The sequence below is a fragment of the Alligator mississippiensis genome, chromosome 6, assembly GCF_030867095.1.
Source record: "Alligator mississippiensis isolate rAllMis1 chromosome 6, rAllMis1, whole genome shotgun sequence".
NCBI lineage: Eukaryota > Metazoa > Chordata > Crocodylia > Alligatoridae > Alligator > Alligator mississippiensis.
Genome location: NC_081829.1, coordinates 52,047,516 through 52,071,630, shown reverse-complemented (window position 1 = coordinate 52,071,630; position 24,115 = coordinate 52,047,516).

Sequence of the window (24,115 nt, the reverse complement as noted above, 5' to 3'; positions counted from 1 at the left end):
TTTCACTTACCACTCAATGAGTTTCTTTATAATGCTCATGGTTGCAATCTTGGGTCATTAAAAACAATTGTGGCCACCATCTTGGGTCATCAAATACTTTTGGTTTCACTTAACGCTCATTTTGCTTAGCGCTCAGTTTTTCAGGAACATATTAAGAGTGCTATGCAGGGGTTGCCTGTATTCAAATCTAGCACATTTTTTGGGTGAGGTACAGACATTATACATAATCCAGAATAAGTGCTCAGAGATCAAATGAAACCCATAACCATACAGAAGTTTAGAGCACATAAACTGGACTGATAATCCTGTATTAGGTACACTGAAACTTATATGAATGTGGTTATTCAGGTGCATCAAGCTTCTATACCAGGTCCCCTATCAAATCAAGTTAGGTAACTGTCCACCAGCTTCCAAGGCTTCTTTATGGATTCTCGCTATCCTCACTTCACAGAGATGTGCACAGAAACTGTATCTGTGCTTGGCTGCTCCAGCCAAGCACTCAGCTGGCCATGCTGCTGAGCTTTCCCAGGCCCAACCTGAAAAAGCCTCTGTCCCCAGCCTTGCATCCTGCCTGTGGCCAGATGTCAACCACAACAAGGCATCAGAGGGTAGGAGGGAAATGGAGGCTTCTGCATTCACTGCACATGCCCCAGGACCAGGACACCTATGTCTAAAGGCCATGCCCCTACACCCTGTCATGAAGCACCTAAAAATGTACACACAGACCTGATATGGAACCCAGAAGAATCCCTGTGTTCAGGCACAGCCCAATGGACCACACCCCTGGCTCCTTCACACCATATCTCAGGGGCCAGAGCCATGCACCCTGACAAATAGGCCCAGGCCTGAGCAGGAACTGGTGTGGGTGGCCCACCTCTGGTGGGTTGGGGTAGCAGGGGGAAGAACATCAGGACTGTGCCTGCATGGAAGCAATGCTTCAGCATTTGCAGCTTGGCTACTGTGGCAGGTACCCAGGCCATGGGTACCTGCTGTTTTTCTGCAAGGCATTTTCAGCTTGCAGCTATAGAGTCCCAGAGTTTTAGGATGAGTGTCTGTGTGTGGGAAGGGTATTGAGCCTCCAAGCCAAGGCAACCAGATGGATTCCCCTGAAAATTTCAGGACCAGGTGGGGTGTGCACAGATGCCTCCATGTTGCAGTTAGAGGACACTGGAAATTTCCAGGTGAGGATGTAGGGCATTGCCAGAATTATGGGTGCATGCTGGAAGCTCCTGGAAAGTGCAAGTTGTGGGGGTGACCTGACCAGTGGATCCTTGGTCACACTGGAGAAGGGGCCCCTACCCCAACCCCTGAAAGAGTTGCCCTGAGGGGTCAGGCCAATGCTCAGGATCTCAATATTGCACTGATAGACAGGAGCGCATGGTGTACAATCGCACATGTACATATAAAAATCAATTAAGCACACAAACACTCACTAGGTGCATACACTCCTACTATGCATACACACACACACTAGCAATGCAGATACATACACATTCCAAATTACCAGTCTAGGTTCATGCACACCTATCACCAGTTTAAGCCCATAAATGTTACACAGACCACATTTAGACAGAATCAGTTACCAACACCTGCACATTCAAGAGACATACGATTACTAATTCATAAACCACACATACACAATGATATCTATATATGTATATATATATATATGTGTGTATTCACTAATTCACACAAATACCACCCACCTACACACACCCACAGGTGAGTTCCTAAGTTGGGTATTGTGATGTGTATGTATGTATGTGCTTGGTGTACTTGGGATATCTGGGGAAAGGTTAAGTAAGAAAGTAGAAGTGTAGGGAGTGAAAATCACCAGGACCAGGATTAGAACCGGTAGTGTAGAGGGGCCTGGGCTGAAGAACTGAGGCTCGGGGGTAACTTTAGGTTAATTGATCTTAAGTGATTAAAAGACAATGCCCAAAGCCTGCAGGACAGGGGAGCGATGCTGGCACAGATGCTGGGACTGGAGCCAGAGCTATGGGGGAGCTGAAAAGATAGGTGGGGAGATGGAAAATGGGAATAAGGGAAAGTGTGGGTGTTAAAGAGGAGCTCTGGGTGTAGGGAGCCAGAGGATGGCTCTGGGGCAGCTAGAGACCAGGTAGGGAAGAGGTCTCCAGGTTCCCTAGGTGTCTGGTGGCTCTCCCCAAACTGTCCCTTTAATCTCTACCTCCCCAAATTGATCCCTATATCCACTATGCACCAGTGCCTCCCCCAAAGCCATCCTGCTGATTCATGGCTGCCTGGGTCTCCGGGCTGGCACAAGCTCTTAATAAGTGATGCCACTCCCGGGTACTCAGGGTCTCACACTCCACTACGTTCAGGGATTTCTGCAACCACTGTCCCAAATTCCTAATGTTAGCATCTAAGGGTCTTGCCCAGGGCAGCTAGATCAGCTCCACTGAGAGGAACCATCACATACATGGTTTCCCTTGTGTTTCCCTGCACATCCTGGGTGACTCCGGTTTGAGTGATTGCGCTCATCTCAGGCACTGGATCACTCTCTGTCTTGAACTTAGTGTCCTCAGATGGGGAGGTCACTGTATCCTCTGGTTCCACCCACATCTCCCTTCCCCAAATCTCTTCCCGATTGAAGGGGATATCTGGGTCCCAGTCTTGGTCTCCCTGGATAACAGCTTCTATTTTCAGGCTGTACTCCTGGAGCTCCTTTTTAAAACAGTTAATGTTGTTTAGACAGGGGACATGGTTTACTTTGGCTCCCTTCTAGGCTTGGTCTTTATCCATTGTTTTTACCAATGTTTGTGAGGCTTTTTGGCAAGACTTTTCCCGGTCCAACAATTCCAATTGTTGGGCATTATCTGAATTTATCTTTCTCAAATTCTCATTTTCATTTTCCCAGTTCCAAGACAGTCCTTTTAGAGCCTGATTACTGGTTTCCAACTGGGTAAATTTATCTTTTAGAATTTGGATTTGCTCTTCCTTCTCCTCAATCCCTGAGGCTCGCTGAGCTTTTTCCTCAATTGCTGTTTTTACAGCATGCCACAGTAGCCAAATGTGTTGCCTTTGAGCCAACGGTTTTTCACAAAGGCAGAATTTCTCAAATTGGGCTTCAGTATCCGCTATGGAGAAGCCTGGGGTACATATATCCTCCCTCCACAGGCTGGGTCCACCCTTCAGAATCTCCTTATGGAGAGGGGAAATTTCCTCCCTTCATACCCACTTAGCCTCTTGGTCTCCTCCCCACCCTTGGGGGTCTTCTTTCTAAACAAAGACTTCTTCCTCAACATACTTTAAGCCTGTTGGTTTCCTTGAGCCCTCATGCTCCTGACTGGCTGTTCCTATCCCTGCCCCACAAGAGGGATCCCCACATGGGGTTGCTGAATACATGAGGTGCAGCAGCAGATGAAAGCATTCTGATTCAAATACTCCAGAAGACTCAGTTAATCAAGTCTACATGTAAAAGTGCCTCCTGTGTTTTAACTGTGTGGATGCATGCATACATGTGTGAACGTGTGTGTAAGCTTTGGTTACATATATATAACATTTGAAAATTCCATTGACTTCTGGAGCAGAAAACAATGACTTCTTCAACCCTCTTGAAATAACACTAGCAATTCTTATGCACTATAGTGAACAGCAATATTCAAGCCATTGGTGCTATTTAAGAATAATATTTTGTAAGTGAATATCCAATACTTTTTATTTTTATTGTATGATGTTTTACTGTTAATTTGAACCTGTAAGAGTATGGTCAATTAAAAAAAAAGTTTGAGTAAAATGAACAAGCTTTAGCTTAAAGGTAAACTATAATGCTTTAAAAGTGATTGTGGGGTACCCTGAAATCCTTTCAGTGTTCCGTGGGGTACCACACAATGTTAGCACTGGTAGGTGTCCAAACTTTCTTGAGAAGACAAACCCAGGAATTTCAAATAGGAATCCATAGTGTTGAGAACATTCTGACATGTTTTGTTCTGAGTGCTTTGCAATAGAAAACTGACTCTGTTACATTTATGTAGTAAACGAATAAATAAATAAGGGAAAGCTAAGGGCTGTCTTGGTCTGAGGGGTGCCTTGATCCTAATGAGTGGTGCCTCAAGGCTAAAAAGGTGGAGAAGCGCTACTTTAAAGATGTACAGAATCATCAAGGTTTCTTTGGTGTCTTCTGCTCTTATGAATGGAGGACAGTATAAATTACCATATATGTTATAGTAATGCTAAGCTGAAAATCTTGTCTAGCCTAAGACCTACATTCATGGCCCCCTTCTTTGCCTACTGAAGAACACTGTTGTTCAGACAAATCAAGTGGATCAGAGAGATGTATCATTATAGTGCTTTACATGTTTTGTAAGGTTATCAATACTTGCTGGGGAATTGTAAATTACATTTTCTACTCACTGCACCGTACAGTTGAGTTCAACAATCAATTAATATTTTTTAATTGCAAAATATTAGATTTTAACATTCAAAGACCTGATACTAATTTACCTGAAGCAAACTTTATTTTTCAAGACAGTTATAAAGAGGCCTAGTATGAATAAGGCCAAGACTGTTTACAGTAGCTAGTGAATAGAAGAGTGGAGGTTTCTGATGGCCTAGCCGAGGAAAAAGAGAAGGTGAAAGAGTTTGCTTTTTTGGTTTTAGTTTTAGTTGCCCTGCAACTATTTCATCCAAATCCAAATATCAAGCATGGTTTTTCAGATAAATTATTTTGTCTTAAAAGAAACAGAAGGAAAACAGGCAAAGTCATTGTAAGTGCAAACAATATATGAATTTTCTCTAATCACAGTAGAAACTCACAAAAGAAAATGTCTATTTCTGCAGACTAGTAATAAAGCTAGAAGATACAATGCATAGTATTCATTACTACTATGTTATTTTCAGTGTTGTACTTGATAATATTTTCTGTTTCATACATTTAAAAAATAGGCATTCCTTTGTCTTGTGCAGTTCCCTTACCTTTAGCAAGTACATTATTTCCTGATTTCTATACTAGTGCTTCTACAGTGCATCTCCCATCTAGGCAGAAGTGTTATCAATAACACTGACTATCATTTAGAAATCTAAACCCTTAAAGCAAAAAATGCAAAAATATGATTTGGGCCATTTTTGTTCTTCATAGCAGAGTTGGAAACAGGTTTTCCTATTTTCATATCTTTTTGCAGGAATCTGTGAATCCCTGATGCTCTTAGGCAGGATCCCTGGACTTCAGCTCCATTCTACTCTTTTTCTCTGTGAGACTATGGAGCAGTTGCTAAAAATGACCCTAAAACAACATCTTCAAAGCATAGTATTATTTATTCATGCAAAGAGTATGTAGCATATAAAACAAGGGGAACCATCAAAAAGGTCTAAAGTTGTATTTCCTCTTACATAAATCCTAATCTTTCCTTGTCTGTTCACTATCATTTCTCTACCAAGAACTCCTCTTTAGCTGATGATAAATAACCTACACATGCCATCTTTTTTGGCCAACATTTTAAGGTTCAAATGTCCCTTTTAATTCTAATCTCAAATCTAGAAAATTAAACTTTGCAAGCTGATGGAAATCAAGGAAAAACAATCCCCAGGTAACAGGGTCCTCCATTGTTTTCTCTCATATCTTTGGCATTCTCTGGAATGGACATTCTCTTTGCCACTGCTTCATTTCCAATATATGCCCAGCTTACAACCTTTAACCTTGTAGTTGAACAGGAAGGTTTATCCCACCCTGAGGCAAATTTTAAACAAAAAAGGCTGCTAATACTAGGTTCTAGGAGATAACAGTTTACACAAAATTAATTTATTCCTCTCATAAATGAAATCACCTTTTATAGATTAAAGTATTTTTCATTTATCTCAATCAAATAAACTCATTACAGTGATAATGACTGCTTCTTTCTGAATAAGTATTTGTATATCAGATGCACGTCTACAAATTTGAGGTTGTTAAATGTATAGAAAAGCAAAAACAGAAAGGCTTGCTCTTTTTAATTACAGCAATTATTCACTACACATCATATGTTGCCTTTTTTTGTATTAAGTTTAGAAATATAAATCTTCCCAAATGCATACATTATAATGAAATTTACCTTGTGACCAATAGGCAGTAGGAACTTTACAGTTTTGTATAATATTTTTAATACTGAAACTTGTTATCAATATATAGATAGTTTCTTCTAATGGTTTTGTCAGTCTGTTCATTATACTGGTAGATTTGAATTAGTGTGAAGAATTGTGTCACTTTTTTCTGTCCTCTTGCCTTGCTTTGCATTCAGTAACATAAGTAAAGTGAAGCAAGTGAGATACCTGGTTCCAAAACAGGCAAGAGGGGTGCCAATACTGCCCCTCCCCCCCGCCAACACCTGCACTCTGTATTTTATGGGCTATACCAGGACTGCTGCAGATGAGGGGCAGTCTTGCTGCATACTAGTTGTATCAGGTCTACAATGCAGTCTCCATGGGGCCTGTCCCTAGTCATGTCTACAAGTGCAATTAGTGTATGTGAATAAACTCCAGAGCTTATTTCTGTGTGTGTGTGATTTGTTCCTTGGCATGCCATTTAAACATGAACCTGGGAGCAATTAACTCTGGAGCAATCAGCTCTGGAGTGTATTCATGTGCAGCATGTGGAGACTAGTCAGAGCAGCACCAGCACTCAAGGAGCCCTGGGAGTAGCCTGTCAGCCCAGACCTGCTCTGACTAGGCTCAATATGCTGCAAAATTTGATGATCTGAATCACTGTCCCAAACTGATTCTGAGATTCAGCTGCTGCCAATTCTCCAAATCACACAGGCCTATCCCCTGCCTTCTGTCCCAGCCCTGGCAATGGGTGCCCCATCCACTCCAGTTCCTGACATTTTGAAAAAAAAAGCCCTGACTCATGGGGTGCTGCCAGGTGAGGGGTCAATCCCCGCTGCCCCTCACTGCCCCATACTGTGTGGGAGGCTCTGCAAGAGGCCCCTGAACCTCCCACTGCTGTCTCAGCCACTTCCCCCATGGCTTCTCTGCACATCCCAGCTCCATCCCTTTAAGAAAAAACTAAACAAAAAACCCCCAGGCTCACCAGTTCCTGCCCGGTGGGGGTCGATCCCCACTGCCCCCCCCACTGCCTCACACCATGTGGGGGGGGGGGGGGGGGGGCTCTTCCACAAGCTCCCTGAAGCCCTGAGGCCACTGCAGGAGCCAGTGAATCCAGGGATTTCTTTTGTTTTTTTTTTTCCTTAAACGGCAGGAGTTGGGGTGGGTGGGTCAGTCATGGCGGGGGGGGGGGGGCTGGGAGAGTGAGAGGAATGGAGGGTTCATGACAGAGCCATCCATACAGCATGGGACAGTGGGGGGCAGTGGGGATCACCCCACCACCGCACAGCACCCAGTGAATTGGGGATTTTTTTAAAAGGCCGGGAGCTGGGGCAGGTGGGGCAGCCATTTGGAGGCTGGGAGTGCAGGCAGGGGTCAGGGATCTGGGGGAGCAGGCAGGGGCCCCCCCATAGGTCCCTCCCTCTCCTTCAACCTCCCCTCCTCAGCCCCCTACTTACCAGCTTTGAGTCCAGCTCCAGCTCCATGCTGCAGCAGATGGGGACTGCCCAAATCATTAATGGCTACATCCTTTCTATGCACAAAGATCAAATAGTCTCTGGTGGGCAAGATATAGTTGAAAGAGAAACAAAAATTGTTATATGGTCATTTTTTGAAGCCAGTGAAGGAAATCAGCTCCAAAAAGACTTCAAACTCTTAACACAGTTGATGCATATTTCATAATTTTTTTCATTTCTTTGTTATATGTGCAGTACATGAAAACAACAGATATTAGATTCTATTATAAGCAATTAAAGTCCAACTTCTCCTATTTGTTACAGCAGGCACATCTACATGAGATGCATTAATGAACATTAGCCTAATTTAATGTGCATTACAGTCTCCCTGTTTTTCTTATCTTTGCATCAAGTCATGGCAGGTGAGAATGGGTGGGTGTGCTTTTAAAGACTGAATTTTAGCTACCTGGCCAGGACCTTAGGGTTAGCATGCACCTAATTCCACCAGGAAAGTAAGTGAATGGACTCAATAATATTCATTTTGTTTACGCTTTCCTAAAGTGGATGAGCATGTCCCATTACTTCTTAACTCTACAGACTCTCTAGGTCTCATTCTGTAGTCCTTACTCAAATGCTACTTGTAAGTATCATTGGGAGCTTTGCCTGAGTAACAATTTTAAAACTAGGTCCCATATTAAAAGAATCTTGTTTACCACTATGAGAAAATCTCTTTCTGAGAGATTCATATCACAAGTTGTTTTTTTTTTCCCCTCTCCTCAGCAATTCAATTGCAAATAAGCACTGACAAGCAAGAGGCTGATAAAATTGCCAACTCATTATAAATCCACAAGTGAAACACTGTAAATATAGAAACATATGTTTGAATGGAAATTGGTGATGCCCTATATTCCTTGCCACTTACAAACACTCCCAGGTGTTCTTTATCTTTCAGAGATATATTATCAGATTTCAAAATGGAATGAATTAGCTTCATTCTCTGAATGATAATCCTTTCAAATATATTCATCTGAGCTATCTCCCCAGGTGACTATTCAATAGGCAGGATGTTCAAAATATTCTTCTTTGGCAGTCTGTCTCATTTTCTTAGCAACAGATTCTTGCCGTATAGTAAACAATTTCTGAATAATAGTTCTCAATATGTAGAATTTATCATAGCTCAAAGCTCACTTCTGACATTTGGCTGACTTAAAGGACATAGGCCACAGCATTTCAGCAGCTGACTTAAATCCTGGAATTTCAGATCTGCCTTGGGAGTGAGTGGTGAAGTTCATACATTGGAAAGTCTAGATGTAAAGAAATAAAAACTAGAGCAAGAGGATTGGTGTGAAAGGCTTTGGTTTGTTGAATTTAAGAAGTGTCCTGGTACTGAATTTCCATACATTCTTCATTTTCAAAGAATGCAATGATTTATGCAATGAATCAGATACTATTACAAGCTTTCTCACATCCTAAACACAACTATAATGTATCTCATGCTAGATGTGCACCACTAACAACCTCATTTGATGAAAACTGTTCTCATGTCTTTTCATCAGTCAAGCATGCTAGTGAGCGCTCCCAAAAGATTTGTGAGTAACCTAATAGATGAAAAATCTATTTCAATAATTATTATATACAATCTTAACAATTTGTAGGTTTTAATCCTTGCTCATTAACTTGTTATCTTTGCTAGCTACTGTGTATTGAACTGGTCCCTGAGTGAATCATAATTAATTGGTAACACAGTAGCTAGCAAGGATAACAAGTTTATGAGCAAGGATTAACACCTACAAAACCACAGACTAAGGAGAGGAAAGAATCAATACAGAGCTAGGAACTGCTTCTGCCCCAAGACAGAGACAGTCAGTTACACAAGCACCCATGTCATGAGTTTGCCTGTCAGCAGCTAGGGGTGCAGGGCACCAGAACCCTACTGCACCTATTGCCTTAACAGCTGGCAGGCTTTGTGGCTGCAGCAGGACCTAGCAGCCAGGCTTGCAGTAGTTCCCTCCCTCCCCACCCCCATACCCCAAGACAGACACAGTTGCACAAGCACCCATGACGTCAGTTTTGCCTGTCAGCAGCTAGAGGTGCAGGGCCCCAGAACCCAGAATCCCCAAACCTAGCTCCTTGAAAGCCGGCAGACTTCATGGCATTAGCAGGAGCTACCATTCCTTCAGTTTTCACCTCCCTGTGCCTTAACATACACACGGTGTCACCTATGTCATGAGTTTTGCTTGTCAGCAGTTTGAGGTACAGTTTCTCCCAAACCCCTCTACCTATCTCCTTGAAACTTGGCAGACTTGTAGCCTCATCAAGAGCTACCATCCTTGCAGTTTTCACCCCACCGTGACATGAGTTTTGCAGTCAGGACTTTGAGGAATTCCCCTGCATCTATCACCTTGAAACTTGGTATATGTTACTCTAAGAAGAGGCTACTATCCCTGCAAGTTGCATCTGAATATACCAAAAGACAACAAAGTTATAGATATTTCATTGATTCCCTATTATACCCTATGGTCAAATCTCCGAATCACCAAATCTTTTCTGAATCTTTTCCGAATCTATTTAGAAGCTCCAAATCAATCCAGAAAGCCTAAAGCTTCCAGCGATTCAATTTACGTTCATAGATTTGGCCTCCAAATCATCTGAATCATTTATGAACCCAAATCATGAGCTGAAGCTTTGCACAGCCCTAATAGATATGCACACACTTTATAGTTATAATAGGTTTTGTGGTTTGTTTTTTGTTTTTAATAAACATTTATCTCTACTGTTTATCAAAAGTGAATATTAATTACTTCAGGCTGCTAGGAGATTTTCTGTGGAAAGTATATCCAGATAATTTGGAAGACATACTTTTACAATTTTTGACAATTAACAGACCTGTAGCTCTTCTTTCCAGCGCACTAGAGGAAATCAGGGAAAACACCCCTTTGAAGCAGATGTAGTTACCTTGATTTAAGATTAATATAAGTAAGGGAATTTTACACTCACAAATTAGTAAAAGCATTAGTAAAAGCCAAGTTTGTGGATGATACCAAGTTATGGGGGAGTGTGGTCATGCTTAAAAATAGGCTGCAGATACAGGCGGACCTATACAGTTTGGCAAGTTGGGTGGATCGGAACCAGATGAAGTTCAACAATGAGAAGTGTAAAGTGCTCCATCTGGGGACAAACAATCCTCAACATACTTACAGGCTTGGTGGTGCCAAACTGACTAGCACCATGACTGAAAGGGACCTGGGGGTAATAATAGACCACAGTATGAACATGAACTATCAGTGTGATGATGTATCCAGAAGGACAAACAACACTCTGGCATACATCAACTGATGAATCTCAAGCAAAATCAAGTAAGTGTTTATTTTGCTTTACTCAGCATTTGTGAGACTGCATCTGGAGTACTGTGTCCAATTCTGGGTGTTGTCCTTCAACAAGAACATGGAAAAGCTTGAGAGAGTCCAGAGAAGAGCCACCTATATGATCAGAGACTTGAAATGCAAGTCATACAAGGAAAGGCTGAGGGACTTGGTCTCTTCAGCCTAAAAAAAAGAAGGCTGAGAGAGGACTTGGTAGCAGCTTACTGCTACATCAGGGGAATACATCAAGGAAAACAACTGTTCACCAGGGCACCTTTGGGGAAAACCAGAAGTAAAGGCCACAAATTCCTGGAAGACCATTTTAGGCTTAACACTAAGAAAAAACAAAATTCACAGTTAGGGTGTCCAGACTGTGGAATAAACTCCTTCCAGAGGTGGTGCAATCAGCTACCCTGAAAATCTTCAAGAGGAGACTGAACAATCACCTTGCTGGAGTCAACTGACCCCAGTTGTCTTTCCTGCCTAGTGAAGGGGGGCTGGACCTGATGATCTTGAAAAGTCCCTTTCAGCCCCTTACAATTTATGAATCTATGAATCTATTTGATTGCTCAATATGGGTCGTTTTACATGGTAATCTTGGGCAGTTTCTAGAGCTCTTAACTTTTGGATTGTCTACATATTAACACCTTAAAGCGGTGTTAAGCACTCATTACATGGCTTAAGTTTATACCACTCCAGGGCAGGATTTTCTCTGATCTGCACTATTCAGCTCCTGTTCTACTAAGGTGTGGCCATTTCCTACATATGTTCTGCCTAAGTTGAAGTCCTGCAGTATCCCAGGATGTCTCATACCCGCACCTGCAGAGCAGGGATAGAAGCCTGTCATGGTTCACCAGCCCTATAGTTACAACTCACAGCTATGCTTCTAGTTCTGCCCCTGTTCACTAGCTCTCTAGTGCAGGGGTAGGCAAAGTCTGGCCCATAGGCCAAATCAGACCCATGGCAGACTCCATTTTCCAGCACTCCCTGCTGCATGGCTACAGCTGGGTTCCATGGAGACCCCAGGAGCAGCAAGGCCATGACAGTGTGGTGCCAGGGTTTACATGGAGACTGGCTCCCAGCAGTGCTGGCAGGGTGTGCAAATGCATGGGGAGGTGCTCCAGGGCTGGGATCTTGCAGTGGTGACAATGTGCTCCAGAGTCAAGGAAGAGCTGTAATCTTCTGTCCATATTCCCCAGGAAGGGGTATGCAGACAGCAGATCATGGCTCTATCCCAGCTCCAGACCATGCTGTTACTGCTGCAAAATCCCAGCCCCAGCCATGGAGCAGCTTCCTGCCCAGCCACACCTCCTACCCCAGTATCCACAGAAACCCTGGCCCCATGGGGTCTCCATGGAAACCAGCCACAGCAACACATGCAGGGGATGGTGGGAAATGTAGTCAGGCTGCTGGCTGGAACCACCATCTCTGCTCTAGTGGCAAGTCACAGCTGTGCAAGTGGGGTACAGTAAAAAAACAGTCTAAACTAAGGGTGTGACTGCTTCAAACTCCAAGCTAGCACTAACACCGATCAACTTTGCACAGATCACAGTGTAAGGTACAACAAGGTCCTATATTTCCCTTAAGTCACTTACCATGGGGCAGATCATACTTCCACAGGTGAAGAGGAGGTAAGAAAAATAAAAATCTCCAAGAAGATCTTTCCACATGCTAAGAAGTGGAAAAGGGTAATGAGAAGGATGAATTGGCTCTGCTTCATAAAAAAAAGAATGCAGGTTTCACCCATATACCGGGGATGTCCATTAGCAGGGGGAGAGACTAGGCCCACAGATATCCTGGGCCTCTCCACCACCTCTTATTCACTCTCCTCAACTCTCCCAGATTCCTCTTCATACACAAGTAGCACAACTTAATTGGAATCATGCAGCCACAAGTGCTATTTTGTAGCACATTTGCTTTCCTGATCCCTGGGAAAGGGTGCTCTCAGGTAAAGATAAGTCAGTTTCCAGTTTATTTTATTTACTTAGGCTCTTATAGAGAACACAAATGAATGTGGATGGGGGAAAGCATCAATAAAAGCAGCTGAGAAGATTCCTGTGGGAAAGAATAAATCTGTGTGGAGGGTACTTTATATGCATGTATCTTTGCCACTCAGGGCCTTAAGGAAGCAACATTGGTCTAACTCCCACTGAACTCACTGGTACAGTACTGACCCTAAGGAATTGGGGCCTTTATCAGAAACTTCCCTATTAGATAAATTCAGCTGCTAATCTTGTATTCTCTTATGTGTTGTTTGTCACTTCAAAGCTACAGTAAAGTCTTAATCATCATTATTTTTTTCTAGAATAGTTCTTAGTATTTGTCTCATTCTTTAAAATATGGAGCGATTAACACTATATCACATAAACTGCTTTATACTAAGTGCCACATAAAATGTTCACTTAAGTTTAGTTTTATTTTTAATATAGTTAACTTGAGATGTAAAAGACCATGCAAATAGGCATACAATGTGGACAGAGTTATTCTTGCACTATATCTGACTTACCTCAGGCCTAGAAGAGCTAAGCTAAACAGAGAAGAACATTTTCACATGAGCCTCGTGCGTCAAAGCATGCAAGCATATGCTCTACTTTAAGAACTTAAATAGGCACAATGGTACAACTCACATGATGTTCTTCATATGTTTAATTGCTTGCTGAATTGAAATGATTTCCAACATATTTCTGGACATAAATAAATTATTTTGGTAAACTTTTCATAAGCATCCACATTTTCTCAAGTAATCTTCTGTGCCTTTAAATGATTCAGTAACTTTCCTATCTTGCCTGAATATACTGGAAAGGAGGATTGTGGAGATGATGAGGATTATGATGATGGTGATGATTATGCTAATGAATTAAGCAAAATCTGTAAGGTTGAACTTCACATGCCTAATCAATTCTGCCATCTTTCCATGAATTTTATCAGCTTCTTTTTCAGATGATCAGCTCTCTTTTGAAATAAATGATGTTTAGAATTTCCAATAAAAGTTCCTTTATTTTTGTTTAGTATAACTCAGGGCTAGTTTGTATGCTTTACAGTTCCTTTTATTCAGGAATAAGTCCACATTTCAAGTGTTTCAGTGCTTTTCTTGTATTCTACTTTGAAGATCAAATTACCAATTTATTTTATCTTACAGAATGAATCTTCAATACAAACGCAATATATGCTTTCTTTTTTCCAGTTATATTTCTAATTCTGTAGTCATGTAATTTGCTTACTCTGTTACCTTGTATTGACATAGTTGGCAAGCAGAGCTATGCAAAATATTTTATTACCATGCAGTTTTCAATATACAAGCTTTGCAACATTGAATTTTATATAGTCTGTTTGAACAAGGTCATACCTGCATTTCCAGCTATTTTGTACATCAGTTGGTGTGATTAAATTGAAAATCTAAATCACCCAGTTGTTGAGTCTTGAGCTATAAATAAAGACACTAATAGGCCATTTTCTATTCACTTTCCTTCTGTCTTCCATAACTATTTTCCATAGGTTAGATGGGAAAAGCATTGTCAAGATTGTACTGTATTTGCAATTTTTTTTTTTTTTCCTGCTAATTCACTATCAATAGTTGTCCATGGGGAAAAAAAATATCTAAGAAATACAAATGCAATGGAATCTTTTTTTCTAGTTAGCTCTATAGTAACAGTGCAATAAAACCTTAGAGCCTTCAGATGGTTTGGTTGGTAGATTTCACCACTCTGCCTTCTGAGAATCCTTACAACATGGCCTAGAGAAGGAAAATGCTCTTTGTCATTCAGCTCTTAGTCGTGTTGACTCCTCAATCTTACTTGGTTTGCAGTTAGGCAGCTAATTTCTTTTCTGAAATATGTCCTAACAGTGATTACACCCCCCCAACCCCAATCTTCATGTCCAATTTAATTGACTTTAAATAAAAATATTGCACTGGAGAAATAATCAAGGGAAATAAAATTAAAACACATGTAAATAAATGGGCCTAGTCACACAAGACAAAAACAATAATTAAGCAAACACATTACATTCATTAAGGAACCAAGGCCCACTTCAAACCCTATTTAGTTCTAAAGACAGGCTGCCATTAACTTTAGTATAACCTTTCTCAGTGTTGTTTCAGACTTCAATAGCAGAGCCAACCAGATAGAGTATTCACCATTACCAAATTGTATCTATCTGAGATAATATTTTTCATGTCAAGCCTCTGAAAACTTTTACCTCAGACTTTTCAGCCCATTCCAAGAATGGAACTGGGGTGGGGGGGGATTATCCTTTGTTAAAAACTGTGCTAACCTTTTCTTTGAATGGCTCTTGCACCCCCATTCTTTGGAGCAGGAACTTGGAGCTTGGCAGGGAAGTAGCCTGGTATCTGGGAAGTACCTGTTTTCCATCTCTGAAAAAAATCTGTTTCAATCCAGCCAAATTATAAATTGCTGAAAAATATGACACCTTCATGCTCAGTAGAAATTTGTATTACTTCGTATTTTGCTTTGCATTTTAATTTCCCACAGATTTAGTTGCACTGGGCAAGCTCTTTTGCCTGGGGATCCAGGAGGCTAAGCAGGCTTTTCTGGTGAATGAGGTTCCAAGCCACTTCATGCTATTCAGGTCCTAGGTCCAAGTCCAGGTCCAAACACTGATACTGAAACCAGGGGGAGTTTCTCTTACACCCTTCCCTCCACTTAGCGCAGGCACTATGAAAAAAGTGGCCCAATGACTTGTCAGGAACTAGCCTTGGCAGGAGCAGAGACAGGGCCAGAGGCAAGTACAAGAGATTAGAGGTGGCAGCAAGGTATGAAAGAGAAGGAAATAGATTAGCTATGTGTACAGGGCATAAACAGAAGGAAGGGAAGACATATTTGATAAAGATCCAGGGTATGCTGGGGAAACAACATTGGGACTGCTGAGATTAAACCAAGGACCTGAGTTGAGACAGACCCCAAGATTGATGAAGAACTGGGAGAGGGAAACCAGGAAGTTAAGTGAGTCAGAATGGGAAACAGACAACCAAAAGAAGGAGCAGGAAAGGAAGGAAACAGACAATCAAAGGAAGCAGCAGAAAAGACGGACCTTAGAATGGATAGACAAAGAAAAAGGGAGCCTGTAGGGTTAACTGGGACTAGCTGTAAAGGGGAATAGAACAGGGATGAGAAATCTGAGGAGTGGAGTCTGGGTCTAGGTAGACAGGAAAGTGGGACTGGTACTGTGACAATGTAACATAAATTCAAGAGACAGGTACAAGTTGGAAAGGAAAAGACAAAAGGAGTCAGGAGCAAAGGTAGTCCAGCATTTTCTAACAGAATGTTTTTCTATTGGAATATATTGCTCTGTCAAAATCCAAATGCTCTGAAATTATTTGATTCTGACTGGTTTGCTGGTTGGCCAGTTGAGTGCTAGGACACTCCAGATAAGCAGCCCTGGAATCACAGACACACCAAAAAAAAGAAAAAAAAAGAAAAGATTTTAAACATTTTTTCCAAATCATAACTAAAACAACTGTTTAATTAGTGAAATCTCCATTGAGCAGAATTCTTGGTAGCCATGTTGGTCTGAGACAAAAAGACATACAAAAAACTAGAACTCTTGGTTCCAAAATGATACCTTTTATTAGACCAACTGGAAAATGGCAAGAAAATTGTCCTTTTCTGCAAGCTTTCGGGAATCAAAGTCCCTTCGTCAGGCTCAGGGAAAAGTGTAGATGGTAGGTAGGGAGGCAAAAAAAACCTTCCTGTTGAACTTCTGAACTTCTGACGTATGGGGACTTTTTACCATCTTGTACCATTTACAAGATGTAAAAAGACAGTAACTAGTTAAAAGTTAAGTTGATTCATGAGAAATGCTTGAAACATGGTGAATTGCCTCTTACCATCGTTTTTCATAAGCCCACAGAAGCACACTAATTTATATAGAACTCACCCTGCTTTACCTGAAAACAATGTTATACTTATCATGCAGTTTTCATAATAACAATTTACCAATACCTATGTAATGTTAGATCCTTCTCTCCCTCTTCAGATGAAGTACTTAGTAAAAGTCAATGCATCATATAGGTATACCAGAATAAGAGAAAGGAGATATTCATAACCAGGTGACAAATGAAAGCAGTTTCTGCAGAAAACCTCTGTTGTTACAATTTTTATTGCTCAAAAGGTAATGAAAGAGTATGAAATACATCTGAATTAGAAATAATGAAAGTGTTTGAAAATCAAAATTACACTGAAATGAGAAAATCAATTTAAATGAGAAAAAGAATGTTCAGTTCCATCACAGAAACTGCTTATTGAACTTCAGCAAAAACTGCATTTCAAAGTTTACATCTGACAACTTTCCTCTTCTGTCTTGCAAAACTAACCCCCCACTACTGAAAATTGTTCTACATGGGCAGATGAGGGAATGCTTGTTCCCTCTCCTGCAGCCAACTGGCTGCTCTACTGATTCCTGTTAATGCACAGAAAATGCCAGCATGAATTAAAGAACTCTAGGACTTGTAGTTCTTAGGCAACTGTATCTCATAGGAAGGCACACTACTCTCTTTCTCAGACAAGAAGTCCTAGAGTTCCAATGAAGAAATATCATTCCATGTAAGTCCTAGAGAGCGGCTGTGTCAGGAAAAACTCTAGGCAAACCAGATTTCATTTTTTTTTTTATTTTTAACTTATACTTTTAAAAGTTAACTTTAACCTTTTTTTTTAAACTAAGTAAAGTTAAAAGTTGAAAGCTGAAAAAATTAACTAGTTAAAGTTAAAGTTAGAAATTTCTTTAACTTTTTTTAACTAGTTAATTAACTAGTTAATTCCCATGACTGCACATAAACTACATGGAACTACATAAAATCTGCTTTAAGCTTAATGTTTACAGAAAGTACCTCTACATATTACAGGTATCACGCAATTAACTGGTTAATTGCACATCTTCTGTGATAACAGCTACACGTACAAATTAGCTATCACATCATAAAAACTTCCAACCATCTATAAAGTTAGATCTAAAAAATATGTACTAACATTATAGCTGGTTGCTATAGGGCTTTATTTTGCATGTGTAGCCAGATTTCCCCTGTGGCTGGGAGCCCTACCAGCTGACATGTCTCTCAGTCACAGGGGTGTACTATGCCCCGGCTGAGTCTTGGGGATCATGGCTGCTATGATCCCCTAGGCTTGGGGGTGTGTGAAACCACCTGGGTCCACACATGTAGCCAGGACAGGGAGTCCCATCAGGTGCACGATTCTCAATCTCAGTCTCGCTCCTGCACATGGCCACCATGGCTGGCAGACATGGCACACTGCTTCTTACTGATGCTGAGGGATCCAGGATTGGGCTCCCCCTACACTGACAATAAGGTGCAATTGGATCTAATGCACAATCCCACAATCACACCACCTGTCATACATGCATGGCATGACAGGAGGCCTAATTGCATGGATCACGCATTAGATCCAATCTTGCCTTTACCTGCGTGTGTAGAGGTGGATAAGAATTATAGAGAAAAGTGAAAAGACTTGAAGACATAGCTAACATAGATTGCATGGAACCACTTAAAATATGTCTTGCTAAATGATGTTAAATACTGAAATACTGTGAAGGAGGAACTACTTACAGATTTAAGATACAAGATGCTGTAAAGAAAAGTAGTCTCAGATGGCTGAATTATTACTTACAAAATGATTGCCTAAATTACCTCTGCTCCTGAACTAGAAAATTGTTCCAATGAGGAGTGTTTGCACTGATTAGAGAGTACACAGTCTTTCCTGCCTCTTATTGTGTTATGTATTTTTTTCCTGGCAATTTCTAGAATGCAAAATATAAAAAATTCTCCTGTGGGGTATTATTTTTATTTTATGCACTTGTCTTATAGGGAACATATTTCATATTATTAACAAATATTTCCTTTATCAATGTTCATCTTTAAAAGGTTGAATTCAGTGTGTGCCTGTATTTTGTTATTGCATAGCAACAAGACATCTTTTAAAGTGAAAAGAGATCAGAAAATGCAAAGCCCATCATGCTTGTTTACATTACAAATGTATAAGCTCTGGCTAAGTGTCTTCATAGAATCATATCATAGAATCATAGAAGTAGGGTCAGAAGGGACTTTGTAGATCTTCTAGTCCGACCTCCCGCCTGGGCAGGAGGGAAACTGGGTTCAAGTGACCCCAGCCAGGTAGGTATCGAGCCGCTTCTTAAAGACCCCCAGGGTAGGAGCCAGCACCACTTCCCTTGGAAGTTGGTTCCAGATCCTAGCCACCCTAACTGTGAAGCAGTTCCTACGGATGTCTAATCTGAACCTACTCTCCAACAACTTGTGGCCGTTATTCCTTGTTATCCCGGGGGGGGCACTAGGGAAAAAAAGGTCTCCCCCAAACCCTTCTGGTCCCCCCTAGTAAGTTTATAGACGGTCACAAGGTCCCCCCTCAGCCTTCTCTTGTGAAGGCTGAACAGGTTCAGGTCCTGTAGCCTCTCCTGTAGCACCCTGCACTTGTCCATATTGAAATGCATCCTGTTTTTGTTAGCCCACCCTTGCAACCTATCCAGGTCTTCCTACAGTCTTTCCCTCCCTACTAGCGTGCCCACCTCACCCCAAATTTTGGTATCATCAGCAAATTTGAACAGGCTGCTTTTCACCCTGTCGTCCAAATCGCTGATAAAGAAGTTGAACAGTGCAGGCCCAAGGACCAAGCCCTGGGGGACTCCACTGCCCACTTCCCCCCAGGTCAAATATGACCCATCCACCACCACCTTCTGAGTACGACCCTTCAGCCAATTCACAATCCATCTGACCATGTAGGCATCAATGCCACAGTCGCCTAGTTTTTTTAATGAGGATGGGGTGGGAGACAGTGTCAAAGGCCTTGCTGAAGTCCAGAAAGACTACATCCATGGTGACACCTTCATCCAATGCTTTTATGACCTGATCGTAAAAGGCAATCAGGTTGGTCTGACATGACCTGCCCCTGATGAAACCATGCTGGTTGCCCCTGAGCATCATCCCCAATGCCAGCCCATCACAGATGTGCTCCTTGATGATCTTCTCAAAGAGTTTCCCCAGGATTGAGGTAAGACTGACGGGCCTATAGTTGCCTGGGTCCTCCCTCCTCCCTTTCTTAAAGATGGGGACCACAATGGCTATCTTCTAATCATCTGGCACCTGGCCCGAGCACCACGAGCGCTCGTAAAGTCATGCCAAGGGCCCAGCAATAACCCCTGCTAGCTCCCTCAACACCCTGGGGTAGAGAACATCTGGACCTGCTGACTTGAACAAGTCCAGCCCCTCCAGAAGCACTCTAACCCAGTCCTCCTCAACCTTAGGTCTTGAGGCGTTCCCCTCAAGTCCGTCTTGAAACATAGTGGGGGAGTCCCGGTTCTTGCACAAGAAAACGGAGATGAAGAATTTGTTAAAGAAGTCTGCCTTCTCCTCTGGCGCAACCACCAGATTGCCCAGCGCATCTTGCAGGGGCCCCACATTTCCTGGTGCCTTCTTCATCCTCCCTACATATTTGAAAAAGGGCTTTTTATTATCTTTGATCTTGGACGTTAGTCCTAGCTCTATGTCTGCCTTAGCTTTCCTAACAGCCTCCCTTCATGAGAAAGCAAATATTAGACCTGGCTACAAAAAAAAAATCCATTCTTAAATTTCTTTATTGGAGTAAAACTAAACCTTCAGAACATTTTTTTGTGAAAAGTGGAACAGTGACAAAAAAGGACCATTCTCAGATTGAAAACTGATTTTTAAAATTTGAAATAGAGTTATGTGCTTGTGCACTGGTGGTGAGGATATTTAAGTTGGACACAGGAAACAGACACTGATATTTAAAGCCATGTTTAGAATATATGGAACCAAGAAGACTCTGAATCAAACAGAGCAAAGATTTGGCCCTGGATCGCTCTCCTCCCATACAAAATACTTCAATTTTGAAAAAATAACAAGTTTTGAATATGCTCTGATCACTTTCAGTAATTATCCAAAACCTTTTTAAAAACTGTCTGTACTATTCCTGCCTTCATTTTTGGTCCTACCTTCCTTTTTTTGTGTCCTTGTGACATGGTATTTAGAAGAATTCACAGATACGCTAAAATCTGACAGGCTGGACCATGAGCACTTCTGTTATAACTTTGAATTTGTGATTGCTAAGCTGTCAAGCCTGTGCCTTAACATCTACACCACCCCAACCCCAATTCATCTTCTGTAATTTGTTCTAAATGAATGTTTTCTTAATTACCAACTCCTGTAAAATTAAAATTACCTTAATTTTGTTTAATATCCATTTATTTTCATAGTATGATGCCTGACCTAACAAAAACTCTTATGCTTTTTGCCAGCTCATTGTTACCTTGATTACATGATAAAAGATAATTAAATGAGATGATTAAGGGATCAAATAGGGAGATATACTTTTACTCTGGCCAGGAAGAGGATGGAAGGTCTGGCTTAATATTTACATCTTTTTTTTTTTTTTTCAATAAAATTGCCTATCACTATATACTGTGAATGAAATGTACCATTATATTCATCTCATATTTCTATTTTAACTCCAAATGAAATAAACCAGACATTCTAAGAGCACTGTCAGATTAAGATATGGAAGGGTCAATTGAATATTTATCAACAGTTAAATACTGCTAATTAAAGTTTGCCAATACAATAATGCATAAACAAAAGACGCATTGGGGAAGTGAGTGGAAAACACAGATAATTAATATGCATGTTTTTAAACATGGGAATCTTACTTCAACATTGAATGGCTTGGATGATTTGAATAATCCCCTTGTGGTTGACACTGCATTTCATCTCTCCTGGCAGACCCACTGTACAATTAGGAAGCACTAAGTGCAATTGTTCAAAACATAAATATGATCAGAGATCATGCATTTGTCCTGGAGTAATGTAAATCAAGGTGCCCCAAGGTTAAAAAACTGTGCTGAGCCACACCAAGTAAAATTGATTCTCTTGTAATTCAGTGTTTTCAGCCTTTTTAAAAAACAACAATATATCTATGAATCATACTAATAGCTTCAATATCACAGCACTAACAGCAATCCCACCTTTGATAACTAAAGTTTCATACTTCATATTGCAATCCAAACTTTGCCAAAAGAGATTACTTAGAATCATGACAAGGACTGAAATCTGATTTCAGTGGAGTACGATTTCACGCAAGAGAGGAATTCATTGATTTTCACCATTTTCCTCAAAATCCTTGAAAACAATATGTTGTTAAAATGTTTTTAAAATTCTTGTTTGAATTTCCTAAGAATATAAAAAAATCAAATATTTTTTCATAGTAGCCCATCATGCTGAAACATCTATTATGTATTTATTAAACTCTCCAGTGCAGCAAGCAGCACCACTTGAATGTTCTTTAATTGTCACGTAGTAATACAAATCTGAGCAACACTGTTCACATGATTTAGTATAGTACTCATGATGCTGTAAACAGTCAGATACAAATATGTCCCTATATTCTGTTTTATAAACTGCTATTGACTCAATTCAGAAAAATCACATAATGCTGAAATTAAATAAGATAATATTTCCGACAATACAAAATAGTTTCAAAGCAAATAGATCTGGTGGTCAATAATATCTAATATTTTATATTTATGACATTCATTAAACTCCCATGGCTGTTAATCTAGCTTTTAAAATACATGAAAATAGCTTCAGGAAACTATCCTGGTGATATTTCTAAAAACTGCTTTTTAGAATTGCAGGTTTTGCCACATTTTAGTTGTAGCTACAATTTTGTCAGCCTATTCAACTAACATCCTGTAAGCTGCAGGCTTCCTAATGACTGTTACATGGATATTAATAGCAGCTGATATGAAAGCCACTAGGTCAAATTAATGCTTACTTAAAATGGCATTGTTGTCACCAAAATAAAACACTTTGTTAATTTTATGCATAAACCAATTGATTTCAATTTTCTAGCATCTGTTTCAGGTCTCTTCACTTATTAGTACCTCATATATATGACCCAAGGGGAAAAAAGGATAAAGGAAGATTTTAGCAGTTCAATTAGCTGCTGGTGAAAGTTTCAAAGGCACAATGTTTGCATAAAAACAAAACAAGCTCCAAAAAAAATCACCCCTCCAAACCAAAAATACTTGTAATTGCATGGCAATCCCTTTAGGACACAACATGGTTACACTTGTATGATTTTTTTTTTGGGCCTGGTGTTGTTTAAAATGTTTATTAAAGACTTGGATGATGGAAGAGTGTTTTTTTTTGGGGGGGGGGCGCAAATTTGCAGATGATAACACTTGGAAAGACTGAAAACACATTGAAGAAGTGAAACACAATCTAGAAGGATCTTGACTGATTGAGAAGCTGAGCTGGAGCTAACAAGATGAAGTTCAATGCTGACAAATGCAAGGTGTTACACCTCAGAAAATATAAGTTCAAACATAAATATCAAATGGCTGACAGCTGGCTGGACCACAGTTCTACAGAGGAGGACTTAAGAGCCTTTGGATTACAAGTTTGTAGTGTGATGTAGCTGGGAAAAAAAGGTGAAAGTAGTTTTAGGCTGCATCAATAGGAACATTAGATGTAAGATATGGGAGGTGTTAATGCTTCTAGATTAGAATATTTTGTGCATATTTGAGCTTCACGTGTTAAAAAGGAAGGTAAGAATTTAGGGATGTTCCAGTGATGGGAGAGAAGAATGATGAGGGACTTGGATGGCAAGTCAGATGAGGAAACATTGAGAGAAATAGACATATTCAGTTTTCAAAAGAGCAATTAAGAAGAGACATGATAGCAGTTTTCAAACATCTGAAGGACTGCTATAAGAAGAGGGAGGACACCTTTTCTCTGTCACTGCAGAGAATAGAAAAAGTTTAAAATTGCAGCAAAGAAGGTTTGGATTGGATATCTGGAAAAAAAAAAAAAACTTTTCCACTGTTAGAACAGTGAGGCAGTGGTATAAACTAGGGTTGTGTGAAACAGCACCATTTTGTTTCAACTTTTGTTTCACTATTTCAATGGGACAGTGTTTCATTTTGAGTTTTGTTTCATTTCAAAAGCACTGTTCCCTTTCATTTTGTTAAAACTGTTTCACTCTTTTGAGGCTGTTTTGATGGTTCGCCCATAGACTATAATGGGGAAACACAAAACTGCATATAACTTTGTCAGTTTGGGAAGGTATGGATGAAAAGCACAGAGATTTTAACCCCTGTCAAGAATCAAGGAAATAGTTGCAGGGGTTTCTGAGAAACTGCACCTCAAAATGTTGAAAGCAAAACTCATGTCACTTGTAAATGTGAAGCCACAGGGGGGAGAAAATA